The sequence below is a fragment of the Felis catus genome, chromosome F1, assembly GCF_018350175.1.
Source record: "Felis catus isolate Fca126 chromosome F1, F.catus_Fca126_mat1.0, whole genome shotgun sequence".
Lineage (NCBI taxonomy): Eukaryota > Metazoa > Chordata > Mammalia > Carnivora > Felidae > Felis > Felis catus.
Window position 1 is genome coordinate 43027870 of NC_058384.1, and position 21040 is coordinate 43048909.

The 21040-nt window shown below is 43.9% G+C and overlaps 1 protein-coding gene across 18 annotated transcripts in view; it reads left to right on the forward strand.

Annotated features, from left to right (window-relative positions):
• The window catches only part of NFASC (neurofascin), a 183556-nt gene that overhangs the window by 58329 nt on the left and 104187 nt on the right, over positions 1 to 21040 (forward strand). The window lies entirely within an intron of this gene.

Here is a 21040-nt window from a genome sequence, read left to right on the forward strand (position 1 = left end):
CCTGACTAGACATGATGTAATACCAGGAGTGGGGGAGAAGTGAAGCGTTTTAAATATCTTAAGTAAAAGTACTTACAAGATGGTGTCTGTATCTTTGGAAAGTGGGCGGGCCTTTTCCAAGACATGAATATAGGGAGAATGACAGTGCATCTGCATCCCCTGGTGCCATGGTAGTGGGCCAGGCCATCTTGGGCGAGCGTAGTGGGGTGGGCAGAGAAGGTATTACCTCAGCTGAGAGCCAAAGAATTTTGGGTCCCCACTGAAGCAGCTAGACATAAGGTGCCTTGAGTCATACCTCAGGGTAGAACATAAAGATCTCCTCCCAGACAAGATTCTTGATAACTTGGCATTTTAGCCGGGAATCCCTAGAACCCAGAGCCTAAGGCAAGGGCTTATGTGTTACAACCTCGTTAGGGAGCATAATCTCAGAGAGCAGAAGTAAAGGAAAAAGTGAGAGATGCAGGGAAAGAGGGTGAGGACGTGAGGATACGTTATTGATCTGATCACCTCTCTGGATCAAGCCCAACCAGTGGCTCAGTCTTTCAGGTCTGTAAAAACTGACTGCTCCTCAAGACAGTCTATCGGGAGAGGAAGGGCTACCCTCTGCCAATGGTGGAAGGCTTATCTCTGCCTCTGCCTTTCTGGGTGGCACATGGGTGGGCTCCCTGAGTGGCCTTGCATTGTCTCACTCCCCAGTGCCAGTAAGAAGCCCTAGGGATGGAAGCAAGAGTCATAGGAAATGGGAATTAGTCTAGGCACTGTTGGTGGTACCCATGTGAAGTGGGTAGCTCTCACAGAGCCGGTCACTACAGTAGTGTCTGGGACTGGAAGAAAAGGCCAACAGCCCTGGAAATAGATGTGCCTGAGAGCCACTTGACCACATACCTGCACACCATTGTGGACAGGAGGCAAGAAAGATTTTCTTTCGATAGTGGCAAAAGTGTGGGGTGTAGAATGGGGTGGGAGGTTGGGGCAGGGGTAGCCCAGAAGCATTATTAGTTTCCCTATGGGAGATGGATATGAAGACTAGAGACACCCAGGTAAACAGCTACAGCTGCCACTTACTCTGCCGTGGCCAAACCTCTGGTCGGACTCACCCAGTCCACGGGGAAACCATTTTCTTCTGCAGTCCTGGCCTCCATGGAGCCCTGCACCTGACCCAGCCAAGGGAAAGAGATTCTGTGCGGTCCTCTGTTACTACGGAGCCCCAGCATGTGCCTTGTATTGGTATAGGCTTGTCATACTTTTTTTTTATTTAGGTAAATAATTGAACCCCATCGTAAGCAGTATATAAGCATAAGAAGGTAGCTCGAGGTTGGTAAAAATGGAAAGATTTTGAATAAAGTGAATTCTCTGACACCTACTACCTGGGAAAGTTGCTTTTGCTCAGCTACAGTGGCCTTCTCCACCCTCTTGAATAGTTAACTCCTTGCTTCCTTGAACTCTTATGACTGGGTTCTTCAGTAAAAGTAGCAGCATCGCTTGCTACTGTGTCAGTTAGCTACTGCTGTGTAACAAGCCATCCCCAAACTTAAAACAACAACCATAGCATTTGTTCTCAGTTCTGTGGGTCAGCAATTTCAGCCAGGCTCAATTAGGACATTCTTCTGATGGTCATGCCTAGAGTCACTCATGTGGCTACAGTCACTTGGTGGCCCATATGGAGTTGGATGATCTAATATAGCCTCACTCGTCTGGCATGTGCTGCTGTCAGCTGATTGGTCCAGGGCTGTGCTGTTCAAGATGGTAGCAACTAGCTACAAGAGGCTCATTGAGCACTTGAATGTGGCTGGCCTCTTCTGAGATGTGCTATAAATGTAAACTACGCACACAGTGGATTTTGAAGACTTCATAACTATGTCTAACGTAAACCATCTCATTTAATAATATTTATATATTGACTACATGTTGAAATAATATTTTGAATATTGGGTTAAATAAAGTACGTTAAAATTAATTTTACCTGTTTCTATTCAACTGTTTTTTAGTTTTTTAATACAACTATTAGAAAATTAAAAATTACGTATCTGGCTTGTGTTATTATATTTCTCTGAGACAGCATTGCACCATATGAAAGAAATATGTAGTTGCATTACACACGGATTCATGACACACATTTCAGTTTACACATATAACTAATGAAGTAGATATATGTTCCTGCCTTTCCCCTCTTGCTCAGCTACAGTCAGCCTTCTTTACCCTCTGGAATAGTTAACCTCTTCCTTCCTTGAACTTCTGGTGGAAGAAGGATCCAGAATCACTTAAGCTTGGGGAGCCTGGGCTGTGATGCAGAGTCTTGTTTTGCAAAACCTCTCTTTTGGGAAGAAGGGAAACAAAAGCCCAGAGAGGTAAATGACTTTGTAAGCACCGGAACCCAGGATTCCTGCCATCCAGCCCTGTCTAAGTTGCTCACGCCCTTCAGTGACACTTGGTTGAGTCCCAGGCTTCTCCATGGACCATCTGCTTCTCCAGTTTAGGTGCTTTCCTCTTTCTAGACACCCCAGAGCTCTTCCCTAACCCAATCACATGTCATGCCTTCATGCCACAGGCAGCCCAACATTTTATACTCAGTCCCAAGCACCGGAAGCAGATGCAGTAGCTCAGAGTCCTGCAGTGTGATGTCCTGCTGTAATCAGCTGATGTAATCACCTGACCTGCCCAGATGGGACAAGGCTGGGAGCAGGGCCCCCAAAGCAACCTGGAACCAAGAATGAAAAGTAGAGACCATGTGATTACTGACCATCAGTGAGCTGGCTGGGCTACAGCGCATCCGCCTAGCCTTTTGACCCAAATGCTCTGAGGTCCTAAGGGAGCCTGCAGCTTCCATGGCTACAGCAAAGCAAAACCGTGGCCTACACCTTGCCAGAAGCTCAAAGACAAACGTTGTTAGGCAGCAGGAAAACAATTATCACGTTTTGCAGTGATCTGGTTGAGACTTGAATTAAAGCACAGCAGGAAACATGAATAGGAAGGGACAGAGTAATTAGATACTTAAGAGTTAAAATTGATAGAAATTGGGTGTGGGAGGCTTGGAGAGAGAGGCTTGGAGAGTAGAGAAGATCATAGGTCTGGTTTAATTATGTTGGTTTTTTTTCTAACCTTTATTTATCTTCAGAGAGAGAGAGAGAGAGAGAGAGAGTGCGCTCAGGCATGCAAGCGGGGTAGGGGCAGGGAGAGAGAGAACCCCAAGCAGGATCCGTACTCAGCATGGAGCCTGACGTAGGGTTCAGTCTCACTACTGTGAGATCATGACCTGAGCCAGTATCAAGAGTTGGATGCTTAACCAGCTGAGCCACTCAGGTCCCCTTATGTTGTTTTTAAGGTACCTATGGGAGAGCCAAGTGGAGAAGATCAGTAAATAACTAGAAATATGGACTTAATTGTGGGAGAGAGGGAAGGACATGAGAAGATCAGTACATAACTAGAAATTAATCTTGGGTGAGAAGGAAGAACATGAGAAATCAGTAAAGGAATCATGACTGAGTAGCAGCAGGAGGTTGAAACCATTGGTGGAGATAAGATTCTTGAGGGGGGCTGTGGCGACTCAGAAGACAATATCACCAAGAGTCAGGCCCTGGGAAATGGGCGTGTTTCAAGTGCAGGGAAAGGAAACAGAACCTTTGAAGAGGACCAAGAAGTGATCTAGCAGTAGGGCCTGGGACTTAACCTACAATTGCTAACGAAAGGGAGAAAGAGAGATTCCTGGAATGTAGTGAGCTATGTGTTGTTCATTTTTTTAATTCCCCAAAGGGCTTTTAGAAGACACACAATTAATGTTTGTGAAATTAAGTTAAGTTGCATGCACTGATTTGAGCTGAATTGACTTTACTACTTCCTAGGCTGCTCCAGCAGTTTTAGGCTTTTCCCCTGCTCTGTCCAGCTTCTCCCCCTTTCCTTTCTCTTGTTCACTAAGTCCAGGAGACAGCAAGAACTTTGTTGCCCAATTCAACATTTCAAGGTCTTAGGGAAAGCTAAAGATTATCTCACCAATTACCATTCGCCTGCCTTCAGGTGGTTGTGATCAGAATGCCCAGATAGCAGAGGCTTAGGTAAAAGGACACGGGATGACCTCCCCTAATAAATAGTCTGGAGGTAGGTGGTTTCGCAATTTGGAGCAGGACTTTGGTTGTCAATGACCCGTGCTTTTTTTTTTTTTTTCCACTTTGGTATCTTTACTTTGTCAACTCTCAGTTCCTACATTTATCACCTCATGGTTTTGAGATGGCTGCCATAATTCCAAGCATCATGTCCTAAAATAGTCAAGTTCTTGGTAGGAATAAAATGTCAGGCCTCTGCTGTATCTTTGACAGAGATAAAAATCTTCATCAGAAGTTTCCCCAGCTGACTTCCTCTTATGCCTCATCAGCCAACTTGGCCATATGTCCATCCCTAAACCCAACTACTAGCAAAGGGGAACGGTATTACCATGTGTGGCTTAACCAAATCATGGCTCATCCCTTGGAGCTGGAGGAAGATCCACCTTCCCTGGGCATGGTACCACCAGAAAAAAAAAATGGTGCCCCATAAACTAGAGAAGAAGGAGGGAATGGCTGTTGGAAGGAAATCAGTGGTGTCTTCCTTACTCATATTTTGGTCCTTGTGACTTAGGTTTAGAAACATTCAGTTCAGGGGCGCCTGGGTGGCTCAGTCGGTTGAGTGAACGACTTTGGCTCAGGTCATGATCTCGCGGTCCGTGAGTTCGAGGCCCGCGTCGGGCTCTGTGCTGACAGCTCAGAGCCTGGAGCCTGTTTCAGATTCTGTGTCTCCCTCTCTCTGACCCTCCCCCGTTCATGCTCTGTCTCTTTCTGTCTCAAAAATAAATAAACATTAAAAAAAATTAAAAAAAAAAGAACCATTCAGTTCAACATTTATTGAGTACTTATGTATCAAGAACAGTTATCTCACCACTGAGGCAGATAACAGGTCAGATTTTAAAATCTGAGCCAATCCTCCTGCCTACCACCTGTTGTTGGACTCTGTTACTCCTTGGAGGACTTTTCTGCTTGAGATACTGAACCAGCCCTCTGGGTTCTGCTCTGAGTTCTAAACTGATAGTGAAACCAGTTCCCTCACCATCTTGGTTGGTGCAGCTACCCCCGACTTAGAAAATCATGTATTCCTATCATCTTTGTTGTGTTTGTGATGGACCTTGTCTTCTGTACTCCTGGTCTCCCATTCAGCCCCTCCTTTTTAAAATCTCCTACCGCCTGTCCTCTTGTCTCTGATCAGTCTCCCTTGGTCTAGTTTCCATCTGTCAACCTCGATGCTGACGTGCTCACTCTCCTTTTTCCTACCCCCATTCACTGTCTTCCACCTTGTACCTTACACCACTCCAGAAGTACCTGCTTACCTCTGCTGACTGTTGTGCAATTTGGATGCAATCTCTGACTCAGAAAGTTCCAGAGAGTCCCCATTGCCTGTGACATGAAGTCTGAATCTGATAAAAGGATAGATACCCAGCCAGCAACAGCAGTATTGTTGCCTCTGTACAGGGTACTTGGGTGAGGCGTTCCTTAATGTCATGTGCATTGTTTGAGACTTTTACTGCAAGAATGTATTCCGTGTGACTTGCATAATTAAAAAACAAAACAAAAAACCTCTAGCCCAGCATTTTGAGCTTTCCACATACTTTCCAGCTCCTCTCCCACTACTTTTCTACGTGAACTTTCCTCTCCATTCAGATTGGCATCCTTCAAGCCCTGGAGACCAGCCTTGAACTGTTGCTCAAGACACAACCCATTACCAAATGACCTGTGCCTTTTCCTCTTGACTTAATCCATCTCTGCCCCTTTCTCCAGCGTCCAAGACTTAGACTGACTAACACCTTGCCCAACAGCCTCATCCCATCTCCTGTCAGCCCCCACCCCTGCCCATAAACCTCCTGCAGTTTCTTCTTCCTCTGCACTCTCGGTGTGCTTTTGCTGTTGTACATTGGGACTCCGAACACTGCTGCCCCTGTATCTTTGCTCTTTGGGTGCTGCCTGATGGCACATCCACTCTCACTGCCTTTATTCATTCATCCTGAGTTTTGCTGGTGACACTGAATGTGGCTGGAGTGGCTGAGACAGAATGTCAGCTGACGGTAGTGGGCTTTAAGATGTCTTCCTAAATGGACTGACAATGAACAGAAACACTTGCATTGTTCATTTGGCTTTTAGATGTTTACTTCCAGGTTATACCTCTGATATTGTAGCCTCGAGGCATTGCTTAAATGCTACATTGTTACTCATTACTTCCTATATATTTTATCCACCCCCTAACAGGATTGTAAAGCATAAAGGGCAATGTCATATCTTATTTATTTTTATTTACTGCCCCCCTCCAAGTCTCTTTCTCAGTAAATACTAGTTGTTTTGGTTTTAATTCAATTTCCTTACAACATTTTCTTCACAGCTGTATTTTCAAACTAGCATTCACAGACCTACTTTAAATATTTAAGATGCCACATTTTAATCTGAGGGTTGATGTTTCCAACCCCCTTTACGTAGCTGACCCCTCGAACCCCATAATTACCTACTTGTAGGTTCAGAGCCTTGGAGAGCCTTCTCTGGGTTTCCACTTTCCTCCCTAATCCGTAGGAGGTTGAGAATGAAGGGAATTGGTTCTGCAAACGAGATAAGTTGCCGGGAAATGGCCTGATGCACTGGTTTCCTTGAGATTTTTGTGTTGTGTAGAAGCTTCTGAACTGCACACAGCTCTGCCCACTCCCTGGCCTGAAGGAGGCAGCAAGGAGTGGGCCAAAAGGAACAAAATGGAGGCGGGGGAGCCGGGGTGGGGTCATTGGAAAAGCTGAATGCAGAGAACTGAGGCTTATTGCCTGAAGTTGCAGCAGAGTTGGTGGTAGGGGAGCATCGCACCCCCCGCTGGGACTGCTGCTCCGTGGGTTTAGTAATTGTATTCTGAGAAGCATTTAGACTGGCATTTAGTCAGGCCTAGAATGTGAATTCTTGCAGGGGAGGCAGCCAGCACAATCCTGCTTTGTTCCAGTTCTTTGAGGACTAAGGAAATAATTTTTAAAACAATACCCTCCTTCCTGGGCTGTCACTTGCTTGTTTGCTCTGGGGATTTCTCAATAACTCTTTGGTATCTGTTGTTTGTGTTTAAACTCTGTGCTCCTAACCACAAGTAGGAATTGGTAGAAGGGAGGGTTTGGGTTTATATGAAAGGCTGACGATGCATTCATTGTGCCATTCTACGTATGTTGGATGCTCGCTCATAAAGGGCCATGGACCAGGGTCTCTCTTTCCTTTGCTCCTTTAGGCATCCATTCAACACTTTGCAGGCCTTGGTTTTGTGTCCAGGACCCTTGTAGGAATCCTTGCATGTGGGGGTGGAAAAAGAAGTAAAGGACATACTATAGTCAGTACCCGATATTATTATAAATGGCTGATATTATTTATTGAATTTCTTTTACTCTGACCAGAAACTGGGCTAGAAACATTATAGGTGTTGCTGAGTGCAATCGTCAAGCATTTCTTGAGTGCTTCTTATCCAGGCACTATGCCAAGGCCTGGGGAGGGGACTTAGTCTAGCAGGAAAGACCGATTGCATTAAACAAGTGTGTGTGGGTGCTTTGCCACACTCTCAAGGGTGCTCCTCCCAGCTGCATCAGATCACCTGGAGCTTGTTGGGAGAATGTAGCCCCCCCCCCCCCGCCCACCAAGATATGCTGCATTTTAACAAGATCAGTGAGTGATACATTTGTGTGTGCAAAGATGTTTAAGAGGCACTCCCAGCAGTCCGGGATTTAGCTTGCTCTGGGAGAGCAAATCAAAGAAGGCTCTCTGAGGAAGTGACTTTTTAAAACAATTTTTGATGTTTATTTTTGAAAGAGAGAAAGAGAGACAGAGTAAGCTCATGGGAAGGGCAGAGAGAGAGGGAGACATGAATCTGAAGCAGGGAGACACGAATCCGAAGCTGTGCCGACAGCTCAGAGCCCGATGCGGGACTCGAACTCACAGACCTCGAGATCAGGACCTGAGTTAAAGCCGGATGCTTAACCGACTGAGCCAACCACGCGCCCTAGGAGGTGACTTTTAAGCTAAGAAATGATGAAGACCCAGCAGAAAAGAAGATAACAGGTGGAAGGTGAGGTGGAGCACATCTCAGGCAGAGGGAGCAGCCTGTGCATGCTGGGGTGTGAAGCACAGTATATCAGAGCTGAGGGGTAGACACGGGCCAGCTGGGGGAAAGCCTTGTAAACCAGTGTAAAGAATTTAAATCCAGAGTGAGTGGATCGAAGAGAAATACTGTCCCCAATTTATAGATGCGGAAATAAACCAGAGCTCAGACAGGTTCAGTAATTGGCCCAAGACCACACAGCTGGTAGCTCATTGGGAAACTAATAAGAGCTGGAATTTATATCTGGGTCTCTAATTCCAAAGCCTGTTTTCTGATCCCCTCCATGATTTTGTCTTCTCAGGTCATTAAGAAGATGAAATGTAATATAATTTTAAAGGCATCTCTGTAGTATTTAAGATTGAATGATCTTATAATAAAATGGCTCCCATAAAACAAGATGATTACATTCGGAATAAAATAAGAAAACTCATGAAGTCAGAAAAGATATAAATGCCATTTGAGCACAGATTTGTTTCCCTCCTTTAGGACGGAGGGAGACACGGTATAAGTTTCTTAGGAGATACAGTACAAACGGAGACGCCATACATCATACAGATAACTCTTGTTATCTGAACAAATATATGGTTCTTTCAAAAAGAACCTTTTTATTTTTCCTGTCATTAGACTGTGAGAGGAAGCTTGAATTGGTGAATTGTGAGAGTGAAGTGCAATATGACTAAACTAGGGTTATTTCTTCCCTTGTGCTGCTAGGCTGAGCAAGCCCTAGCATCCCTCCTTTCTGTCTGCTCGTGGTGGGGGCATCAGGGCCCATGTGGCCAGAAGGCAGGAGGGGAAAGAGAGACCAGGCACAGTCTGTGTGCTCCACAATCCAGCTATGTGAGGTTTGGCATTGGCACCAGCTCAGAGGATCTCTTCCCAGGAGACCCACCAGGTCTCAAGTGGCTCGCTTATTTCTAAGAGGTCACATTGACCAATCCAGCCACTCTCGGTGAAGAATGAAAGCAGACCCCTGTCCTTGGTGTAGGGGAGGTTAAAAGAGGAGGTAGGAGCCCTGGGGCTCAGGGGCTTCCAAAGCTATTGGGAGGTATGACCTTTAACTTTGGGGAACTTCCAGTCTAATGGGAAACGCACAGTCCCTGACTTCAGAGAGCTGCAAGTGTGCTGGGGGAGGCACAGCTCCTGTCTTCATGAAGTCCAGACTGAAGGGGAGAAACACACCTGCCCCAGGGAGCCTCCAGGCTGATGGGAGACACAGAAGGCAGCACAATCATCAAAGTTTCCAAAGCTGTAAAAAAAAAAACAAACAAACAAAAAACAAAAAACAAAAAAACACCACAGCACTCCTGATTCCACGCTGCCATCAGGACTTTGGAAGATGACAGTTTGCTTCTTCTTGCTTTTTCCTGGCCAGCTACAAAAGCAACACGTGCTCATCACATCTGCAAAAGTAGAAGTCAATGAAGACGGTAATGTCCCAGATCATGCTCCTCTTAATTAAATGGGTTCTCTCTGCCCAGGGTTTATTTTAGGCTGTTACTTGCAATCCTGGCAGGAGAGAAGGAGGTAACTCCTGAAGCTGAGACAGGTAGCTGGGCCACACTCAGGCCATCGCTCCCCACTCCCCTCACCCGAACGCCAACTTTGCTCACAGTTCACACTCCCCTGCATTGCCACAGCCCATGGCACCAGTAGTGGGTGACACATTTGTCAGTTCCCACCTCTAGAGAACAGCTGTGCCTTCCAGCTTATGCTCTAGAACACTGTCTAGCGTGTGGCATATTTTCCTGGTCTTGGCAAAAAGGGGATCCTTCTGTCTCCTTGCCCTTCCTCCCCAACACCTCCCCTGGAGACCATGACTGCTGACAGCAGGCGAGAAAGAAGAAGAGCTTGAGGTTTACTGAACAAGATGTTGGGTTAAACAGGAGGTTCTTGCTTTTGTCCCACAAATGACTTCCATATCTCCTTGAGCATCAAGTTCTCCTCCATTCCTGTTCTCTGCTACCAGGACCACTATGTTCCCATTGGTATGAAACTAGGGAAGCATGGTGGACAGACAAGACCACATGAACTGAAATCATGAGACCCAGGTTCAATTACTAGCTCTCCTACTCCAAGGATGACCTTGGACGAGGTCATTCTATTTGCCCTCAGATAAAGGATTTTAGTCATGTGAGCTTCAGGTTTCTTGCCTGTAAGGTGGAAATAATGATGATACTTTCCATGCTGGGTAGTTATGAAGACCCGTTGAAGTGAATATGTTGAAGTGCTTTGAAACGTTTAAAGCGTTGTAATTTTTTAATGTTTATTTATTTTTGAGAGAGAGAGGGAGACCCAGGATTGGAAGCAGGCTCCAGGCTCTGGGCTGTCAGCACAGAGCCCAATGCAGGGCTTAAACTCGAGAACTGTGAGATCATGACCTGAGCTGAGGCCGGACCCTTAATCGACTGAGCCACCTGGGCGTCCCGAAATTTTTAAAGTATTTAATCACCAGTGAAGGGAAAATGGATACCCTTCCCTTTTCTCCTCACATTGTTGTGGTGTTGATAATATTAAAAAAATATGTATATATATCTGAAAACAAAAAAGTTCATTAAAGTATAAAAGATAGAGGTATCCAAAATAAATATTGAGTTTACTCGGACCCAAGAGCCTGAGCAGTAGGAACAGCTAATTGACAATCAATTTTGTGCCAGGGCTGAGGGGGAGGAAGGATAGATAGGGAGCCAGGTCTCAGACTCAGAGAAACTCGGAGTTTAGTAGGCGAGAGAAGAGTAAGAATGTGGCAGTAATACATAATATTAACTGCTGTGTTTCATATTCTAAGTGCTGGGGAGGTTCAAAGGAATCTGGGAAGTCTGCATAGAAGAAACACTTTTTACTTTAGCTCCATGTATAAATACATTAATTTGTTGAACAAATATTTTTTGGACCCCTTCTATGGGCTGGGCACAGTTCTGGAAGTCAGAGATAAAGCAGGAAGTAGCTACAATCCCTGCATGTCAAGGAGCTTACATTTTAATGAGGAAAGACAGGCGATAAACAAGGGAAAGAAATATGTGGTGTATTAGGAGGTAGCAAGTATGAATGAGTTATAAAATAAAGCAGGTATAAGGGGGATAGGGAGTGTTGGGGCAAAATGGTCTTCAGTTTTAGATAGCGTGACTAGGCAGCCACTTACTGAGAAAAAGGCAATGGAACAAAGAAGTGAGGTAGAAAAAGAAGATGGCAGGCAAGAATGGTGGTATGGGCCGGGGGAAGAGAAGGAGAGGGATAGGCAATAGGATTTGCTGACAGCTCAGGTGTGAGGTGAGAGGGAGGGAGAGGAGTCACAGATGATGCTAAAGGTTTATCATGAATACCTGGAAGAAGGGTAATCATGAACTCGAATGACATGTGGTCGGGGAAAGAGAGATGCCAGGTAGGCAGTTAGATATGTGGGTCCAAAGTTCAGTGGAAGGATTCCAGGCTAGAGGCTTGAAATTGGGAGTTTCCAGCGTATGGACGGTATTTAATGCTATGAGACTCCATGAGGTCACCAAGGCAGAGAGCTTAAGTAAAGAAGGGAAGAGATCCTAGAACATAGCCCTCTAACAGAAGTTGGGAAGAAGAGGAGGAACCAGCACCAGAGACTGATTAATAGGAATACACTGATAAGGACATTGATAATAAGGAAGCAGTAAGGAGGAGATTGTGGAGATTGTACTGTTCCAGATTGTGTTGTTCTCAATGCCAAGGGGAAGAAGCGTTGCCAGAAAGAAAGAGTGACCACTTATGTTAGGTCAAGAAAGATGAGAACTAGGGACTTATTTTATTTGCCATGGGACTTAAACTGTTGAGTGACCTTGATAAGACCTTGAGTGAGTGGGGTGGGGGTGGGGGTTGGAATCTTGATTGGACTGAGTTTCAGAGAAATTTGGAGAAGAGAAATTGGAGGACCTAAAAGTGGGCAGGTCTTGTAAGGAGTTATCCTGTAAAGGGAAGAGAAACAGGGCAGTTGCCAGAGAGGAGAGTGGGGACAAGGGAAGGCTCTTGAGATTGGGAGAAATCACAGCAAAGCTTGTAAGCTGGTGGGAAAGATCCAGTGAGCAAGGAAAATTCGATGAGGCAGGAGGAAGAGAAGAATTGCTGCAGCTTTGTCGCCAAGTAGGTGAGAGGGGACGGGGTCCCAAGCCCAGATAGTTCACCCCCAGGAGCAGGAGAGAGGCTGGAACATAGGAGCACAGAAGCAGGGAGGCCATCAGTGGGGGGCTGGCACCGGTGAAAGTTCCCTTTGTTGCTTCTGTTTTCTATCAGAGAATAAACATGGCCATCAGCCAAGGACAAAAGGATGGGAAAGCATTTTTTTATTTAAAAAATACAGTGGGGGGGGCGGTGCCTGGGTGGCTCAGTCGGTTGAGTGTCCAACTCTTGATTTTGGCTCTGGTCGTGATCCCAAGGTTGTGAGATCAGGCCCCGAGTCAGCTCTGTGCTGTGCGTGCAGCCCGCTTAAGATTCTCTCTCTCTCTCTCTCTCTCTCTCTCTCTCTCTCTCTCTGCTCCTCCCTTGCATGTGTGCTCTCTCTCTCTCAAAAAAAGAAAAAAAACAAACAAAAATTAAAGTGTAAGGGGGAAAAAAGATACGAAACTGATAGATTTAAAAGAGACATAAAACACATATGAACTAATGTCATCAGTTAGGACCTTAGCACCTTATTTGAATTTGGATTCAAACAAACAGCAAAAGACAAAAACAAAAAACCAAGATCCTTGTGAGGCCATTGGAAATCTGGGCACTGAATGGATATTTGATGATAAAAAATTATCGCTAATTTTGGAGTTGTGATGTTAGTGAAGTTCTGTTTCATAAAAGCATCACCTCTTAGAGATAGATGCTGAAGTGTTATAGATGAAATTATGCAATGACAAGGTTGTGCCTCAAAATAATCCAGTGGAGACATGGGGCAGGGTATGCAGATGATGTGTGGCTGGCCTGGGGTCAGTAATTGTTGAGGTTGGCTGGTGTGCACATGGAGCTTCGTTGTACTTCAAAATGAAAATTAAGACAAAAGAAAAAGAACGGGGAGGGAGAAGTGGGGGTTCAAGAAGAAAGGGGAAGGTACAAATTGCCATTTGGAGGGCAGATGAGGGGGCGATCCATCTGATTATCAGATGCCCACTGGAGATTAGAGAACGTGAATCCAAAGTGAGGCCAGACAGCGTGGAGGTGTGTATTTCCTCGGCCACGTCCATCGCGAGGGTGTAGGCACAGAATAGGTGGAGAGCTGGATTTAACCAGAGTTGTGGGTTTAGCCAACTAAATACAAGGAATCGAGAATATCACTGGCCCATCATGTTGATAAAGTCTTGGAGGACCGGGGTGGTGTCTTTGCTTTTGTGAACTTACAGCTAATTTGACTAGCTGATTCTGCAGTCCACCCACAGGTTTTGACTAAATTTAATACTTCATTGCAAGTACTTAAGAGTTATTTATTTGTAAGTGCTAAGGAGAGGGGGGTAGATTTATTGCCAAATGGATATGGAGTTCCAGTTTGGGAAGATAAAAAATTCTTTGGTTGGCTGGTGGTGACGGTTGCTTAACGGTGTGAATGTACTTAATTCTACAAACGTACACTTAAAATGGTTAGAATGGTAAATTTTTTGTATTGTATATTTTACCACAATCTTTTTTTTTTTAATTTTTTTTTCAACGTTTTATTTTATTTTTTGGGGGGACAGAGAGAGACAGAGCATGAACAGGGGAGGGGCAGAGAGAGAGGGAGACACAGAATCGGAAACAGGCTCCAGGCTCTGAGCCATCAGCCCAGAGCCTGATGCGGGGCTCGAACTCACGGACCGCGAGATCGTGACCTGGCTGAAGTCGGACGCTTAACCGACTGCGCCACCCAGGCGGCCCTACCACAATCTTTTTAAAAGAGATTTTACCAGGTTGCATCTATGAGAAATAAGGTGGCAATAGAAATTTGCCTTGTGTCCAATTGCCTTGTGTCCCACACTCCTCCCCCTTGGCCCTAAGTACAGAGCGATCTTGGTTTGAGCGTTCTTTCTCTCCCCGTGTGCTTGTGGCTGGGCAGGTATGACATTAATGCCTCTGTTGACAATGACTTCTGTGTCATAGCCCCCTGTCCATTTGTTAGCTTGTTCTGTGGAGGATGTAATTGAGGGCTGGTTGGGAATGAAAGCATCGTCTAAAATCACAGGTGTTTCCCACATCTGTGATTCATCCTTTGTAGGGTGCTCCCCTTGGCTCCTCCTGTCTGTTTCCCAAGACTGTTCGTTCCATCTGAAGCAGAAGTTCTCTTTCACTGGATCATTTCTTTGTAGGTCCTAGTCATGGGATGGGGGTCCAGCTGCTATGGCTTACCTGCCTTATCTTTCTTAGGAAGAGATGTGTCATAAAGCAAAATATCACTCTGGGCAGGTCATGTTATCAGTACAAATTTTTCTCTGATTAATTTGTATTTTAAAGCCAAGACATATTGCATATGTGAACCAATTACGACCACTCTCCTTTTTTTCCCCTTGGGAATAACAACAAGGATTCTGAGATAATCACAAAGAGGTGTGTGGTTTGTTCACCCTTGCGTCTTCCACGTGGCCATTCACAAAGCGGTGGTTGAAATTTTGTTGTATTGCTGTGAAGTAGATTTCAGCATGGCATCAGAGCGTGGGCCTTGGGGACACTGACATGGTTTAGAGTTTTGGCTGTGCCACTCACCAATCGAGAACCCCTAGATGAGGCATTTAACATCACCAGGCTTCAGGTTTCTAATGTGTAGAATACTAATAATGCCTTTCTTAGAGGAATGTTTTAAGGACTAAGAGGGATGGTTGCTCTAGGAGTGAATGTTCTTAACTTTCCCTTGTCTCTGCTGCCTTTTGTTGCCAAACATAACTGCAAAAGGGTTAGAATATAGATGGCCGTGTGACCTTAGAGAGAGCACCGAAACATCTCTGAGCTTCATTCACATTTCTCACGTGTCTCTGTATTACTTTTCTCATCACATTGGACGATGGACTTCAGTGAGAGATTTCTGAGATCCCTTTCATTGTAGATATTCTAAGATTCCTTTGACCCATCAGAACAAACTTTCTTTTATTTTGGACCTCAGGTGCACGGCCTTGGGTTAGCCGTAATCTTTGGTTCAGGACTCACACTTATCATCAGTCCTGCATGTCCTGCTGGGTTTTTTTTCTCTTTTATTCCCGTTCTTTCCCTCCCCTCCCCTCCCCTCCATCACCTTTTCTTCCCTCCTTCCCAACTTTCTCCCTGTCCATCCATCCGCTTATTTATCTATAGAGTAAGTACCTGTAAACCCATACCCACAACAAAAGATAGAACTTCACTGCCACCACCACCAACCCATCTTCTCTACCTCCCTACTACCAGAAGTAATCATGACTTAACAAATTTTTTACATTTTTAATTGTGATAAAATATTCATGACAGAACACTTGCCATCTTAACCATTTTTAAGTGTGCCGCTCAGTAGCGTTAAGTACATTCCCTGTGTTGTGAAACTGATCTCCAGAACTCTGTTCATCTTGCAAAGCTGAAACTTCATACCCATTAAACAACTACACCCTATTCCCCCCTCGTCCAGCCCCGAACAACCACCGTTCCTACTTCCGTCTCCACGAATCTGACCACACGAGGTACCTCGTCGAAGTGGGATCATTCAGTAGTTGTCCTTTTGTGACTGGCTTATTTCACTTAGCATAATGTCCTCAAAGGTTGTCCATGTTGTAGCCCATGTTAGAATTTCCTCCTTTTTGTGGCTGAGTAATATTCCGTTGTGTTGGTATGCCACATTTTGTGTATCCACTCATCCATCCCTGGACACGTGCATTACTTCCACGTTTTGGCTGTTGTGAATAATGCTGGGACGGATATAGACGTACAAATACCTCTTTGAGACACTGCTTCCAGTTTTTTTGGATATACACCCAGAAATGGGATTGCTGAATCATATGGTAACTCTATTTTTAGTTTTTTTAAGAACTGCTGTGCTGTTTTCTATAGCGGCTGCCCCATTTTGCATTCCCACCAGCAATGTGGAAGGGTTCCAGTTTTCCGCATCCTCACCAACACTTGCTATTTTCTGTTTTGCCTTTTGTTTTTTAATAGTAGCCATCCTAATGGGTGTGAGGTGGTATCTCATTGTAGTTTTGATTTCTGTTTCCCTAATGATTCATGAGGTTGAGCCTCTTTTCGTATGCTTGTTGGCCACTTGTATATCTTTGGAGAAATGTCTACTCAAGTCTTCTTCCCATTTAAAAGAAAATTAATGTTTATTTATTTTTGAGAAAGAGAGAGAGAGAGTATGAACTGCGGAGGGGCAGAGAGAAGAGGGAGATGCAGAATCCGAAGCAGGCTCCAGGCTCTGAGCTGTCGGCACAGAGCCAGATGCGGGGCTTGAATCCACGAACCGCGAGATCATCACCTGAGCCCAAGTTGGATGCTCAACCAACTGACCCACCCAGGCGCCCCCCTTTGCCCATTGTTGAGTCAGGTTGTTTGTTTTGTTGATGAATGATAGTCATTGCTATCTTGAATCCTGTTTTTTTTTTCCTCTTTGCTTATTATATAGTTTTACTGCACAGCACTCTTATTTCGCCTGCTGCATAATATTTCATTGTTTGATTCTATTGCAGTTTAATTGTCCATTTCTCCACTGATAAGCTTTTGGGCTCTTGCTAGGTTTCTGCTATGATGAATAGGGCTGCAAGGAACATTTCTGTGCATGTACAAGAGTGTCTTGTGGGTACACAGGTAGGAGTCGATTTGCTAAATCATAGTCGGTAAATGTTCAATTTTAGGAGGTAATGTAAAACATTTCCCCAAGCGGTTGTATCCTTAGCAATGTATAAGAAATCTTCAACGTCTTTCAACACTTGATATGGTTAGACTTAGTAATTTTTGCTAATTGACTGAGTATAAATTGGTATCTCATTATGGTCTTGATTTGCATTTCCCAGATCACCAATATGTTTATCAGCCACATATATTCCAGTTTGTCTCCTGCCTTAATTCTGTTGGTTTGCTATTCTCTTATTTGCTTACAGAAGCTCTTTATATATATTCTTTTTTTTTTATTTTAAATTTTTTTTTCAACTTTTATTTATTTTTGGGACAGAGAGAGAGAGAGAGAGCGTGAACGGGGGAGGGGCAGAGAGAGAGGGAGACACAGAATCGGAAACAGGCTCCAGGCTTTGAGCCATCAGCCCAGAGCCTGACGCAGGGCTCGAACTCACAGACCGCGAGATCGTGACCTGGCTGAAGTCGGACGCTTAACCGACTGTGCCACCCAGGCGCCCCAATCTTTATATATATTCTTGATGGTAATCTTTTGTCAGGTGTGTGCATACCCATTATCTTCGCCTGGGTCTTGTCTTTTCATGTACCTTAAAATTTTTTCCAAGTGAAGTTTATTAAGGTATAACTTACGTAGAATAAAATTCACCCGTGTTAGGTGTAGAGCCTGATGAATTTTGCAAACATGTATAGTTATGTAATAACCATCCTCATCCAGATATAGAGCCTCTCCATCATTCCAAGAAGTTCTCATGTACCCCTTTTTGGTTAATCCTCTCCCCACTGACCCCAATCCTTATTATGTCCCTCCAGTTTGCATTTTCTTTTCTTTTTTTTTTCTTTTTTTAACGTTTATTTATTTATTTTAAAAAAAATTTTTTTTAAGTTTATTTATTTTTGAAACAGAGAGAGACAGAGCATGAATGGGGGAGGGTCAGAGAGAGAGGGAGACACAGAATTGGAAGCAGGCTCCAGGCTCTGAGTTGTCAGCACAGAGCCCGATGCGGGGCTCGAACTCACAGACCGCAAGATCGTGACCTGAGCTGAAGTCGGACGCTTAACCGACTGAGCCACCCAGGCGCCCCAACGTTTATTTATTTTTGAGACAGAGACAGAGTGCAAGTGGGGGAGGGGCAGAGAGAGAGGGAGACACAGAATGTGAAACAGGCTCCAAGCTCCGAGCTGTCAGCACAGAGCCCGACAAACTCACAGACCGTGAGATCATGACCTGAGCCGAAGTCGGACGCTTAACTGACCGAGCCACCCAGGCGCCCCCAGTTTGCATTTTCTAGAATATCACACAAATGAAACATACAGTATGTAGCCTTTTGAGACTGACTTCTTTTACTTAACACATTGCATTTGAGATGGCTCTAACTCGCTACATGTATCAGTAGATCATGTCTGTTTATTGATAAGTACTACTCTGTTGCATTATATACCACAGTTTATTTATCCCCTCACCCGTTGACAGATATTTGGCTTGTGTCTAGTTTTTGGCAATTCTGAATAAATTTACTATAAATATCCACATGTATGTTTTTATGTAGACATATATTTTTATTCTTCTTGGATAAATACCGAAGAGTGGGATTACTTGTGCATATATTAGCTGTGTGTTTAACTTTCTAAACAACCGCCAAACTGTTTTCTAAAGTGATGTACCATTTTTTATTCCCATCAGCAATATGCAAGTTCCATTTGCTTCGCATCCTCACCAGGACTTGGTATTATGAACTTTTTTGTTTACTGAGCTCTTCTGACAGGTATAAAATGGTATCTCGTTGTGGTTTTAGTTTGCATTTCCCTGTTGACTAAAGATGATGAGTATCTCTCTGTGTGTGGATTTGCCAAAAATACATCTTCGTTGGGGGAAGCGTCTGTTTAGACCCTTTGCCTGTTTTTATTGGTTTATTTGTTTTCTAATTATTCAGTTGAGAATTCTTTGCATATTGTGTGACCAGCCCTTTATCAGATTTGTGTTTTTTAAACATTTTTTTCCCAGCTTGTGGTTTGTCCTTTATTCTCCTACCAGTGTCTTTCCAATGGCCGTGCAGGGCCACCTAGCCCTCCTGGTCATTTTTCCTGCTGACTCGGGGGCAGGCATAGCTGCGGAGACGCACTTGAGGCTGAATTCTCCACCACCACCAGCAATCACCTGGGGGACCTTCTGAAGAGACTGATTCTCCACATTGTTTGCTGTTGTGTTTGGACTGGTCTAATTTTGCTGGATCTGTGGGTGCGAGCGCTCACATCTATCTTGGACTTTCCAGAGCAAATGCCCATCTTCCTTAGTTAGAGAACCTCTTTTGGCTTCAGAACACAGGTCCAGCTGTACTGAAATAACAGTGTCCGATTTTAGCTGGATTTTTTTGCACCTTTGGAATGTGAGATCCACTCACTGAAGCAAGTTATCAAGGAAAGTTAGCGAATCTCTTTTCTTGGAAATGTCATTGTTGAACACTCATGATGCTCAGCCCTGGGCAATTTATTTTGAGGAGAAATAACTTTTAAATACATCTGGGAAAGTGTTTTGAGTTTTTAGAAATACTGTCAAAATTCTGTAATCCATGCAAGCCCATAAGAGAATATGTTAAAAAAAATTATTTCTGTCCAGTTTGTATTAATTTATGTGGTAGTAGGTTTTTCTTCCTAATTTGTTTTTGCATTGACTAACATCAAATTTAATCTGCCAAGAGAAAGAAACGAAGTATTAAAATTGGAAAGAAAGAGATGTTATGATTGCTTATAGATGATACAATTATTTATACAGAATACAAAGAGAATCAAAAACTATTTTTTTAAGTTTATTTATTTAGTGTGTGTGAGAGAGAGAGAGAGCATGAGCAGGGGAGGGGCAGAGAGAGAGAGAGAGAGAAAGAGAGAGAGAGAGAGAGAGAGAGAGAGAGAGAGAGAGAGATCCCAAACAGGCTCCGAGCTGCCAGGGCAGAGCTCGACGTGGAGCTTGAACCCACAGACTGAGATCATGACCTGAGCCAAAACCAAGAGTCAGACGCTTAACTGATTCAGCTACCAAGGCGCCCTCAACTGAAAGCTACTTTTAATTAAACTTTTTATTTTGAAACAATTATAGATTCACTGGCAGTTGTAGCAAATCATACAAATAGATCCCTCATATACTTTGCTCAGCTCCCCCCAGTAGTTTACAAAACTGTAGCACAACCTAACAGCCAGGTTACTGATAATATATGGTCAAGACCAAAACTATTTCCATCACAGCAAGGATCCCTCTTGTTGACATTTTAAAGCCACACCCATCTCCTCCCAACACAACCTACCTTCCTTAACCTGTGGCAACCACTAATCTATTCTCCATTTCTATAATTTTTGTCATTTCCGGAATGTTATATAAATGGAATCACAATATTGTGATTGGCTTCTTTCATCCAGCATAATTATCTGGAGATTTATCTAAGTTACCACACGTATCAATAATTCTTCCCTTTTTGTTGCTGTGTAGTATTCCACTGTACTATTACACAGTTTAACCATTCACTCATTGAAGGATACCTGTGTTGTTTCCATATGGGGGTATTATGAATAAAACTGCTATATGCATTGCTGTACAGGTTTTTGTGTGAACATAAAGTCTATATTTCCTGGGGATAAATGCCCGGAAGTGAACTTGCTGTGTCATCTTATAGTTACGTCTAATTTCTTAAGAAACTGCCAAACTATATTGTAACTCAGATGTACCATTTTACATTTCCACCAGCAATATATGAGGGATCTAGTTTTTCCACACTTTACCAGTGTTTGGTGTTGCCATCATTTTTTTATTTTAGCCATTCTGATGGGTCTGTAGTGATGGCTCATTTCCCCCCCCTTTTCATTGTGTGCTTCATTTGCGTTCCACTAGTGGCTAGTGATGTTGAACTCCTTTGTAAGTGCTTATTTGCCATCTGAGTATCTACTTCAGTGAAATGTCTCTTGGCCATGTTCCAATTGGATTGTTTGCATCTTTGCTGCTGAGTTTTGGAAGTTCTTTATATATTCTAGAACTAGTTTTTTGTCATATGTGTGATTTCTCCCACTCTTAATCCTCTTTTGCAGAGCAAAGTTTTTAATTTTGCTGAAGTCCTGATTATCGTCTTTTTTATTTTATGGATCATGCTTTTGGCATCAA